Source organism: Chionomys nivalis, chromosome 1 (genome assembly GCF_950005125.1).
Source record: "Chionomys nivalis chromosome 1, mChiNiv1.1, whole genome shotgun sequence".
Classification (NCBI taxonomy): Eukaryota; Metazoa; Chordata; class Mammalia; order Rodentia; family Cricetidae; genus Chionomys; species Chionomys nivalis.
In genome coordinates, this window is record NC_080086.1 from 29,966,914 (window position 1) to 29,978,965 (window position 12,052).

Consider the following 12,052-nt stretch of genomic DNA (forward strand, 5'->3'; position numbering starts at 1 on the left):
AAAAGTGAACCCAAAACAGAGCAAGGAGCAGTCATGCTAGCTCATGTTTGTAATCCCAGCACTCAGGAGGCTGAGGCAGGAGGATTGCTGTGAGTTCAAGGACAGCTTGAGCTGCATAATGTGTACCAGGTGAACCAGGGTTCCCAAGACAACATTTCAAGGAAAAGCTGATATAAAGACCTGAATTTGTGAACTAAAACTGTAGGATTCTTCTAAGCAAAGATAATGGAGGCTAGGACACAGCTCTGCTGGTGCAGTGCTCGCCTGACATAGAGGGTCCTAAGTTTGATCTCAAACACCATAGATAGAAGCAGAATGTCATGCCCTATGCGATAATCCCAATAGTTCCTGTACTCAGAAGGTGGAGGCAAAAGCTCAAGGAGGGAGGGAGGGAGAGAGAGAGAGAGAGAGAGAGAGAGAGAGAGAGAGAGAGAGAGAGAGAGAGAGGCACAGAGAGGAAGGAAAGAAAGAAAGAAGGGAGGAATGGAAAAGAAAATGAAAGAAAGAACAAAACCCTTCATGTTGTCTTTGGCAATGATTTTTTTTTTCTAGACTATTATGGCAAATATAACAACAAGAGGAATGATAAATTAGATTTCATCCAAGTTAAAGTTTTTGGCTGGGTGGTGGTGATGTATTCCTTTAATCTCAGCACTCTGGAAGCAGAGCTAGGTGGATCTCTGTGAATTCAAGGCCAGCCTGGTCTACAGAGTTTGTTCCAGTATAGCCAAGACTACACAAAGAAACTGTCTCAATAAACAAAAACAAAAATTAAAAACTTTTGTGTATGAAATTACTGTTAAGAGAATGAACAGACAACTCAGAACAGAAGAGGGTATTTCTAATTATATATATTACATAATATATATTATATATATATATATATATAAAATAAAGGGTCAATATTAGAAGACATAGAAGCTTTTGGACTGGGTACTATGGTATGTGCCTGAAATTGTAACATCCAGGATACTGAGACGGGATGGTAAGTTTAGCCTGGGCTACATAGTAAGATGCTATCTCAGGAAAAGAAAGTGAGGAAGGAAGGAAAGGAGAGAGGGAGGGAGAGGAAAAAGAAAATGACAATAAAGAAGAAAGAATTCTTGTAGCTTAGCAACAAGAAAATAAACTAGAACCCTACTACAACCCTAGGTAAGGTGGCAGACTAGACGATGCCTCTGTGCGATCCGCGACAGGAGAAGTATCAGAATAAGGAAAGTCAGATTCTGTTCCAAAGGCAGAAAGAGGAGAAGAGCTTCAGAAACTCCAAAAGGAGGGATAGGATGGCCTGCAGTCCAGCGAGAGCGAAAGGCAAAGCCGGGAGAGGAAGAAAGTCAAGTCAAGCACAGCTCCACCTGAAGCTTCTGTCGGGGACAGGAGACAAAGCGGTTTGCTTTTCCTGCGTGGCACAGGGGTCTGAACCCTCAAAAGCCAACTGCTCTCTAAGATGCCCCCTAATGAAACTAGCAGACATAAGCAAATACCAAAACACGAGGGATATGGAAAAGACATAAACCCAAAATGCTAACTCTTCAACTAACGACCTCAAAGACACTGAAATGAGTTAAACGTTAAATAAAGATTTCAAAATTTAGGAGTGAAAACGATCAGTGACCCTCAAGAGGTTACAAAAAGCAGATGAATAGGAAATCGGTTAAGGACTTGGAGGGGAAAGCCAGCACACAGAACAAGTAAACCGGTAGCAGAACAAACAAGAAAGTCAGCAACATGGAAGAGAAGTCAGCAAACCAATTTTAAAAAGGTGTAGATCATTCAGACGACCAGGAAGGAAGAACACCAGATATGAAGAGCAAAGTTAAGGAAACACTACATTCAAACAGCAATAAAGAAACAAAATAGTCAGGCCTGGTGGTACAAGGCAATAATCATAGCTACTTGGGAGGTTCAGGCAAGAGGGTCACAAGTTCAAGGTCAGCCTGGGAAATTAATACAAGTCCATCTCAAATTTTAAAATGTGGTGAGGGCAGGGATGTATCTTGAAGATAAGGCACTTACCTTGCACGGTCAAGGCCTTGGATTCTAACCCCAGATCCATAAAAAAAAGAATCAAACAAGAAAAAGAAAATCTGTCCAGGCCCAAAACATCCAAGAACTCTAGGATACAGTCAAGAAACTAAATTTAAGATCCACAGGTAGGAGGAGCAGCTGAGATACAAACTGAAGGCCTAAAGAATCTATTTAAGGAAACCACAACAGACTATTTCCCAATGTAGAGAAAGAAACAGACACCCAAACACGAGGAGTATTTTGAACTCTAAATAGATATGACCACAGAAACATCTCTTGATGACATGATACAGCTAAAAGCCAAACACACATAGCCCGGTTCAGCAGGCAAACTTATTGCCAGGTCTGACAATTCCTGGGACCTATGTAGTAAATAGAGAATCAATTCCTATGAATTGTCCTCTGACTGCTACACATGCCCTGTACACACACACACACACACACACACACACACACACACAGAGAGAGAGAGAGAGAGAGAGAGAGAGAGAGAGAGAGAGAGAACTAAGTCAATAAAATATAATTTAAAATTGCCCAAACATAAAGCCTGAGTACTGGTGTACTCAGGTACTGGTGGCTTTAACCAGTAATCCCAGAGTTCAGGAGTTTGACACTAGTCTAGTGAGTTCTTCACCAGCTAGGTTCTAGAGTGAGACTGCCTCAAAACAAAACAGAATACATAGCAGGGCAGTGGTGGCACGCACCTTTAATCCCAGCACTCAAGAGGCAGAGGCAGGAGGATTTCTATGAGTTCCAGGCCAGGCTGGTCTACAGAGAGAATCAATTCCAGGACAGAGTTACACGGAGAAACCCTGTCTTGAAAAATGAAAGGGCGGGGGTAGGGTCGGGGGAGGAAGAATACATAACCTGGTTTGCATGTGACTTTATTTTAAAAATAATCAGCAAAGCAAAAATAATAACCAAATAAAAATAAAACATTAAAATTACAAGACAAAGAAACAATATTAAAAACTATAAGAATTTCCCTCGCCGGGCGGTGGTGGTGGCACACACCTTTAATCCCAGCACTAGGAGCTCTGTGAGTTCGAGACCAGCCTGGTCTACAAAGGCAGTTCCAGGACAGGCTCCAAAGCTACAGAGAAACCCTGTCTCGAAAAACCAAAAAAAGAAGAAGAAAAAAGGAAAAAAAAAGTAAAAACTATAAGAAAAAAGTGTCAGCTTATAGACAAAGGAAAGTACACTCCAGAAACACCAGATCTCTCTCTGATCAGCAGCCTTTAAAAGCCAAGCATGGAACAATGTGTTTCAAGCCCTGAAAATAAGTGCCCATCAGGAGTGCTATATAGAGCAATATAGAGAAATGAGGACATTGCAAGACAAGCCCAGACAAAGGCAACCTGTGACCACCATGACAGCACTCCAGACGGTACCTTAAAGGAACCTACAGAGGATGAAGAAACAGCCCCAATTATGAGAGCCCAGGAAGGTAAGCACTCTGTGAGAGAACTGTATGGTCAGAGAAGAGCTAAGGAGGGCTTCATCATGCCCAGTGTGGTACATCAGAAAACCCCTGATAGGATTAGGGCAAGGGTTAAGAACAAGTAAGAATCCAGCCAGCCAGAAAAACCAACAACATCACAGGAATTAGCAAATGTCTCTCAATAAAGCTTTAACTGCAAATGCCCTCAACTCGCAGGAAAGAAGATGTAAGCTGGCATCTTAAAAACAAGGCCCAAGAAACACACATCACCAACAAAGACCACAAACAACTGAGCCTAAAGGATGGAAGTCAATTTTTTGTTTGTTTGTTTGTTTTCCGAGACAGGGTTCCTCTGTGTAGCCCTAGCTGTCCTGGAACTGGCTCTTGTAGACCAGGCTGGCCTCGAACTCACAGAGATCCACCTGCCTCTGCCTCCCAAGTGCTGGGGATTAAAGGCATGTGTCATCACTGCCTGGTCTGGAAGCCAATTTTTAATCAAGAAGGCTGAAGCTGAAAAAAAATTTAGAATAAAATAATCAAATATCTACTCAGATATTTGATAAAGTAGACTTCAAACCAAAATTAATCAGAAAAATTTAAAGGCCACTATATATTAATGAAGGGGACTATACCAAATGTTAATAATATGGATCAAATATTGGGGCTTCCAATTTAAAAAAAAAAAACACTAATGAGCATAAAAAGCCAGACAGGTACTCATACAGTAATGGTGGAAGAAATAGTACTCTCATCCCTTCTTCAGATAAGGCATCCAAACTAGAAATCAACAACAACAAATTTTAGAGTTAAAAACACCATGGTGCTGGCAAGTTGTCTCAGCAGGTACAAGATGCTTCTGAGCAACCTGACAACCACAGTTTGATCCATTTGGGACCCACATGGTGGAAGGAGAGAATGACTTCTGCAAGTTGTCCTCTGACCTTCACACACACACACACACACACACACACACACACACACACACCAGGAAATAAATAAAATTAAAAAGTAGTTTTGTGTATTATATCACACCACAACAGAATAAAACTAGCAACTAATTATGAGAGAAACCCCAGAAACAGACAAATACTGAAAAACATCTTTTGAATGGTCTTTGAATCATTAAAGAAATCAGTGAGGAAATAAAATAATTCCTAAAATCAAATGAAAGTGCAAGTGCACCTTACCAGGAGATCCTAGACTGGCTAAGGTGGTTCTCGGGGGAAGGCTGTTGACCATAGCAGAGGTCAGGTCAGGGACAGACACCAGCTGTCACTACCCTTGGCAGAGGCAAATGCATTGCTACTAGTTGGCAACCAGGCTGGGCTAGGCAGAAAGATCCTGTCTCAAAAGAGCAAACCAACAAACAAACCAAAATCAGAGAGATCAAAAGTAAAAAGTTATATACTTCCAGACAATCCTCAAAGCAGAAGACAGTGAGAATAATAAATATCGGGGCGGAAATGAATGAAGCAGAAACTAAGAGAATGACGGAGTCTATCTAGTGAAGAAACAGACAAGCGAGCCCCCACCAATCTCACCGAGAGAAGGAAGGAGATGCTTTAAGAGAGTCTGGTGAAATTCATGTCATTAGGGAATATTTCGAAAACTTACATTTGAATATAAAATGAAATAAAATCCTAGGCTCGTGTGACCTACTGAAGTTAAAACAAAGGGATGTACCACCTGAACAGTTCCTTAGCAAAACCATGACACTGAGAACCGCGACCAAATGCCTTTGACCCTGAGTTACCCCAAACCTTTAAAGAAAGCCTAAAAACTAACGCTTCTCCAACTTTTCCATAAAACAGAAAGGGAAGGATAGCTGGGTGTGCTGACACCTGTCTGTAATCCCAGCAGCCTTCAGGAGAAGGAGACAGAAGGGCCGCTGCGGGTTTGAAGTCAGTCTTGGCTACACAGTGAGTCCTAGGCAAGCCTGGGCTACGTAGCAAGATACTGTCTCCAAACAAACAAACGCCAGTGAGCTGGCTCAGGAGGGAAAGAACCTTGACTCCAAGCCTGACAACCTGAGCTCAGCTGCAAGAATAAAGGGTAAAAACCAAATCCTGCATGCAGTTCTCTCACCTTCATACGTGTGTCAGAGCATGCCGCACCCACGCGCATACACATATACATTACAGGTAAGTAAATAGATGTAGTTTTAGAAATAAAAATTATAAAAAGGAATGGAAAGAGCACTACCAAACCTATCTATAAATCTATAAGCATTATCCTGGTACCTTAGCCGGATGAGGATTCAACAAAAGAAGACAATTAATTGTACACTAATTTCCTTGATGAACATAGACCCGGAAATGCTCAGCAAAACACTTGAAACACAGATTTAGGAACACATTAAGAAGATCATACATCATGATGAAGCTGGCTTCATTCCAGAGATGCAAATGTAGCTGAACATACGCAAAGCAGTAAATGTAAAACGGCACAGAAATAGGCTTAAGGTGAGAAAATCACAGTCATCTCCGCAGCTGCAGAAAAGTCCTTTGAGGACCAGCAAGACAGTTCATCAGGTAAAAGGGCTTGCTCCACAGGCCAGGTGACCTGAGTTCAATCCCCAGGAGCCATGAAAAGGTAGAAGGAGAAAATCAACTCCACAAAGTGATTTTCTGACCTTCACACGTGTGCTAAGGAACGCGCTCCCCCACCCTGCATCAGTACTAACACACAATGATAAGGAAGGAAGGGAGGAAGGGAGGGAGGGAGAGAGGGAGGGAGGGAAGGGGGAGCTGCTTTTGATAAAGTTCAATATCTTTTCATGATAAAAGTCCTGAAGAAACTGTGAGTAGAAGAAACACATCTCTACATAATAAGAGCTATATATCACAGACCTATAGCCGATATTATACTAAAAGGGGAAAAACTAAAATAATCTCATTTAAGGTCAGGAATGATGCCGAGGCGCTCACCCTCACCACTCCTATTAAATACAGGGCTTGAAGTCTTAGCAGGAGCGGTGTAACAGTGTGGCGGTTTAAATGAGAATGGCCTCCAGAAGCTTGGCCCCAAGTTGGTAGATTTATTTGGGAAGGATTAGGAGGTGCGTTTTTTGGAGGAGGTGTCGGTGGAGATAGGCTTCGAGCATTCAAGAGCCTGGCACCATTCCCAGTCTTCTCTCTCTCTCTCTCTCTCTCTCTCTCTCTCTCTCTCTCTCTCTCTCTCTCTCTCCAACTTTTGAATCAAGATATAAGTGCTGCGCTGTTCCTGCTGCTATGTCTTTGCTCTACCACCACAGTCCCTAACCCTCTGAAACCATAAGTCCCAAATTAAATGAATTCTTTTATAAGTTGTCTTGGTCATGGTGTTTTATCACAGCAATAGAAAAGTAACTAAGACAAACAAGGAAAGAATGAAAAGGGATACATAAGAAAGAAATAAAATAAAAAGCTTTATTTACAGGTAACAGGATGCTACACTTAAAAGGCCCTGAAGACTCCACCAAAAAATGCTTAGATTTGAGAAGCATTTTCAACAAACCAGCAGGACACAAACCTAACATACAAAACCCAGTAGATCTTCTGTATACCAATAGCAAACTTACTGAGAAAGAAATTGGGGACAGGTGAACCTAAAAGCTTTTTTTAAAAAAATTTCTAATAGTTTAAAAAAAATCTAGGTACAAACATAAGGTGAAAGATCTCTATAATGAAAATTTAAGACACTGAGCTGAGCATTGGTGGTGCACACCTGAAATTCCAGCATTCAGAAGACAAGGAAGGAAGACGGATACAGGTTTGGGGCCAGCCTGGTCTGTATATGCAGTTCTAAGCCAATCAGGGATGCATAGCAAGACCCTATTTAAAGAAAAAAAAATATGAAAAAGACCCTAGAAGATGAAAAAATTTCCTATGCTTGTGGATTAGAATAATTAATATTGCGAAAATGCCAGAAATAATCTATGTGGTTAAAGCACTCTTCATCAAAATTCCAAGGGCATTCTTATTCTCAGAAATAGAAATAACAATTTTAAAATCCAGATGGAAGCACAAAAGTCTCCTCCCCACAAAGATAAGGCAATCCTTAGCAGAAATGCTGGAAGCAACACAATACTTGCTTTCAAATTGTTCTACAGAGCCAGAGTAACAAAACAGCAAGACAGTGCCAAACCAGAGCTGTAGACCAGCGGAATAGAGTAGAGGACCCAGAAACTAAACCACACAGTTTCAGCCACACAATCTTTGACAAGGGTATAAAAAACATACATGGGTTGGGGAGAAGGAAGCCTCTTCTACAGATGATGCTGGCAAAACTGGATACCCTCATATAGGAGAAAGAACTAGATCCCTATCTCTCACCCTGCACAAAGTCACCGTGAAAATGTTAGCATCACTAATTTATACTCTTAAAAGGATAAAAACTGGTTACTATAGTTTACAACTTAATTGAGCCCAAGTCAAATTATAAGAGGGAGAAATGAGACAGCTCCAAAAAGAGTCTCTAAAATAACTGACCTTCAAGAATGTCAAGTAGGATGACGAAGAAGTAGATTGCTGTTTCAGATTAACAGAGACTTCAGAGTCAGAATAAGGAAACGCAATGAGTAATCCTTGACCCCCTGCCTCCACCTCCTGAGTGATGAGATCACAGAATGGGCCACTACTTCCAGTTTTAGGTGGTGCTGGAGACAGATTTCAGGGCTTCATGCCTTCTAAGCAAGTCACCTACCCTTGGGCTACATCCCTAGTACTTGTCTCATTTTTCTCTTAACCTTAAAACAAAACAAAACAGTAACAATAATCTCAGCTGGGCAGTGGTGTACACCTTTAATCCCAGCACTTGGGAGGCAGAGACAGGTGGATCTCTGTGCATTCTAAGACAGCCTGGGATACATAGTGAAACATTGTCTTGGAAAAAAAAAAACAAACAAACTAAACAAACAAACAAGAAAACCCAGAGATCAAACACCCAATTTTGTTGCAAAAGAGCTAACACCGTAGTAGGTACTTAGTATAGTTTGTTCTGTCATTGATTATCAGCTACTCCATCAATGCAGAGAAAAAAGCCTGAGATATTTAAGTGTAGCGAACAAAATCAGGATCCAGTTTTTTTCCCCTAAGGTATCAAGACACTGTCAGGTCAGACCCTGAAGAAGGAATGGTAAGGGTGGACTTTGACCTACCCAGCTTTCTTGGCAACCAGGTTACTGGCTTAGGTTGTGATCATGTCTTAGGGGTGGGGTGAGATAAATTCAGCCTTAGCAAAAGCTTGTGGGTGCCTGAGTACAATATGTCCCCAACTTGGAGCCACCAGGCAACCATTTTGATGCCCTAAAGAAGGTTCTCAGTAACTCAACAGCAGGCTAGCCTCTGTACCAGGGTAGAAGTAGGAACTACCCACTGCCCTCTTCAGAAGGCAGAGACTGCCCACATGCTAAGCAAGCTGCAGGAGACTGCCCAGAAGGGCAGCATTCCACCTCCGGCTAAGACACCCTGTGCTGTTGTGTTGAGGCTTGTTATGGCAGCACAGACTGGTCCTTCTTGTTATGAGCAGTTTCCCGGCGAGCCTGGAAGTCCTACCAATGGCTTTCCTCCAGCAAGGGATCCCAGGACACAGACCTCAACCCCAGCACATGCTCAGTGTTTATTTCCTGTTAAATTATGTCTTTTCACTGGCCACACCTATCACAGTAGCACTGAAACTTAGTTTCGGGTTGTTTTGGTTTTGTTTTGTTTGAGGTAGAGCCTCATTGTGTAGACTCGCTAGCCTGGTATTCACCATACAGCTCAAGCTAACCTCAAATTCACAACAAGCCTTCTGCACCAACCTTATGGATCATAAGATCGCAAGCTTGTGAGTCACCACAGATATTTGTTAGTTTTAAGTTTGGTTCAGTATTTCACTACATAGCTGCTTGTGTTGATCCCTGATTAGTTCACGTAAGTTTTGAGTGTCTCTATAAAGTTAAGTTGTTGAGAACCATGCTCTATGCTGTTTTGCTCTCTGTGCTGTTTTGCTATCTTTGTTCCCTCCCACATGAAGTATACAGTACATGTTAAACACAGTCATGAGTAGGGAAATATAAATAGTCCAGGTCAGGGCCATTGAGATATTTAAGTGTGTAAAGCACTTGCCACTAAGTATGACAACCTGACTTTGATTTCTGGGACACACACAGTGGAAGGAAAAAACCTACTCCCCAAAGTTGTGCTCTGACCTTCACACATGCACCCTGGCACATGCATACACATACATGTACCTACAATAAATAAATGTAATTTAAAAACATCTAAAAGAACAGTCCAGTGCATATTCACAGCATGTAATTTTCTGCGACAGGTAAAAATAAGTTTAATTGAACATTAGCTAAGGACATAGAAGGTCTTAGGGTCAACCAGCATCACTAAAGCTACTACCACTGTCATCTATATTACCTAGCAAGGACATTTCTTTCTTCCTTTCTCTCTTTTTCTTTTCCTGAGACAGGGTTTTTCAGTGTAGCCTTAGCTGTCCTTTACTGTCCTAGAACTCACTCTGTAGACAAGGTTGTCCTCGAACTCAGAGATCCACCTGCCTCTGCCTTCTGAGTGCTGGGATTGAAGGCGTGGGCTGCCACTGCCAGCAGGGACATTTCTAATTTATATTATTGTGTTAAAAAAAAAAAAAAAAGCAAGTGGGGAGCTGGAGCTGAGGACGTAGTTCGGGTGCTAGAGTATTTGCCTAGCATACGTGAAGCCTGGGTTTAATCCCCGGGACCATATAAACCAGGTGTGGTAATATCAGAAGGAAGCCGATATTAGAAGCTCACAGTCATCCTCAGCTACACAGCAAGTTTGAGGCCAGCCTGGGCTACCTGAGAATCTGTCTTTAAAAGCAAAGGGGACTCAGCTCAGTGGTGGAGTGCTAGCCCTGGGTTTGGTCCTCAGCTCGGGCGGAGGTGTGTGTGTGTGTGTGTGTGTGTGTGTGTGTGTGTGTGTGTGTGTGTGTGTTGAACTAACTAGGCACAGCATGAAACCTTTTACAAAGAAGGGAACAGAAGAAACCAAGGCCGGATCTTCACTCCAATTTCTTGTTTCCTCTAGGCACAGGCATTTCTTGCTGGCTAGTGTAGGGTTCAGTGTTTTTGTTTTTTTTTTTTTTTTTTCTTTTTCTAAGGGAGAATAAATAATACATCCCGGGCAGTTAGCATAGAACTTGTCATGGCATCTGCCGCATTTACATACCGGGGCAGATATTGCTACTGGTGCCCTTCCTGAACGAACTCACTTAACCTTCACAGCAATTTTTTAAGAAAGCAATTTTTAAAGAAATTTTTAACAGACAGGTTAAATAATGTGCCCTAGAGCAGATAGCCCAGCAAAAAGGTGACGGCCAGGGTTCAAACCCATGCAGCCCAGCTCCAGAGCTCTACCCTTGATTACTTTTCTGAAGTAATCCTTCCCTCTGCGTCCACTACATCTTGCATCGGCCTCCATGAGGGTATTCAGAGTACTATGGGAGAATTTACTGGAAACACACACACACAATACTCAGTTTCGCCTTTGGTTCCATGTGTGGGTTTCAAGGTTTGAAGCGCCTGTAAAGAACCACTGAGGAGTTCTGAAAACTATGTGCAGCTAGTCACTGAGAAAACATGCCCATATGTCCCGACTGTAGTGATGTAATGTACATAGAGCCCCAGCCAGTGCCTCCTGAAGGTAGGTTGAGCCCCAGCTCCAGATCACAGCACAAAGGACCCCCACCCACTAGACAAAATTGAAAGTGGCCTGGAGCTAGGAAGGCTCTCTCACTTTGACAGCTGGGAGCCTGTGGTGTGAAGTTTCTAGGTCCCTGTGTCTCCCTTGCCAAAACCCTTAAGGATCTTCCTTTGCAGTTGTCAGAAAGCAAAGTAGGAAATTCTGTCTTCTGAAATCTCAGAAAGTCTGCTGGAGCTGACCCCAGCTCAGTGCTGTTTGAGATTAAATTAACAGTCCTCAGCGCGCTGGACCTATTGTCACAGTGAAATGCCTTTCCAGTCCGCACGCGGAATGTTTGCTCTCTGGCAGCCAAAAGCACTTGGAACAGGCAATGATGATCTCATAAAGCAGGAAATCTGAGCAGTTAGTCAGATGATTAACGTGTTTTTGAGCTGGAGGAGCAGAGTGTCATTTCATGAAAATATTGTTGAAGCAAGAGCTTCCAAACCGGGGGACAGCTTAGAAACCAATCACATCCAAAGTCCTTGCTTTGTGAGTGTGGAAACCGACTCCTGGTCTGTTTGCTTGTTTTGTGGTTTTTGCGACTGGATCTCTATGCAGCCCTGCCCTGGTATTTGCTGTATAGACCAGGCTGGCCTGGAAGTGGTAGGAATCTGTCTCTCTGCCCCATGAGTGCTGGGATTAAAGGTGTGTGCCATCACTCGGTGGTTTCTTATTCTGTTTAGTGTTGGGAATGCAACCTGGGGTCTCACATGCCACATAAGCCTGGCTTTACTACTGAGCTACACCTTCAGTCGGTTTTATTATGTTTTTTTCATTGGCTTGATTTTCAATTAGAGAATCAAGCCACATTTAATTTCATGAAATAGAACGAGTTCCCGTTTTAGTGGTCTTGTTCATGCTAGCACGTTCTTCTTCCCCAGTGGCTCCC

At 42.5% G+C, this 12,052-nt stretch overlaps 1 protein-coding gene across 2 annotated transcripts in view; it reads right to left on the bottom strand.

Annotated features, from left to right (window-relative positions):
• Positions 1 to 12,052, bottom strand: part of Ninj2 (ninjurin 2) — a 109,394-nt gene that overhangs the window by 74,234 nt on the left and 23,108 nt on the right. The window contains exon 1 of one of the 2 annotated variants that reach the window (XM_057784566.1): positions 4,657 to 4,720. The exons of the other annotated variant lie outside the window; for it this stretch is intronic. The gene's annotated coding sequence lies outside the window, so the exon portion shown is untranslated. Of the gene's footprint in view, positions 1 to 4,656; positions 4,721 to 12,052 lie in introns of those variants that run through there. 2 annotated transcript variants of the gene reach the window in all.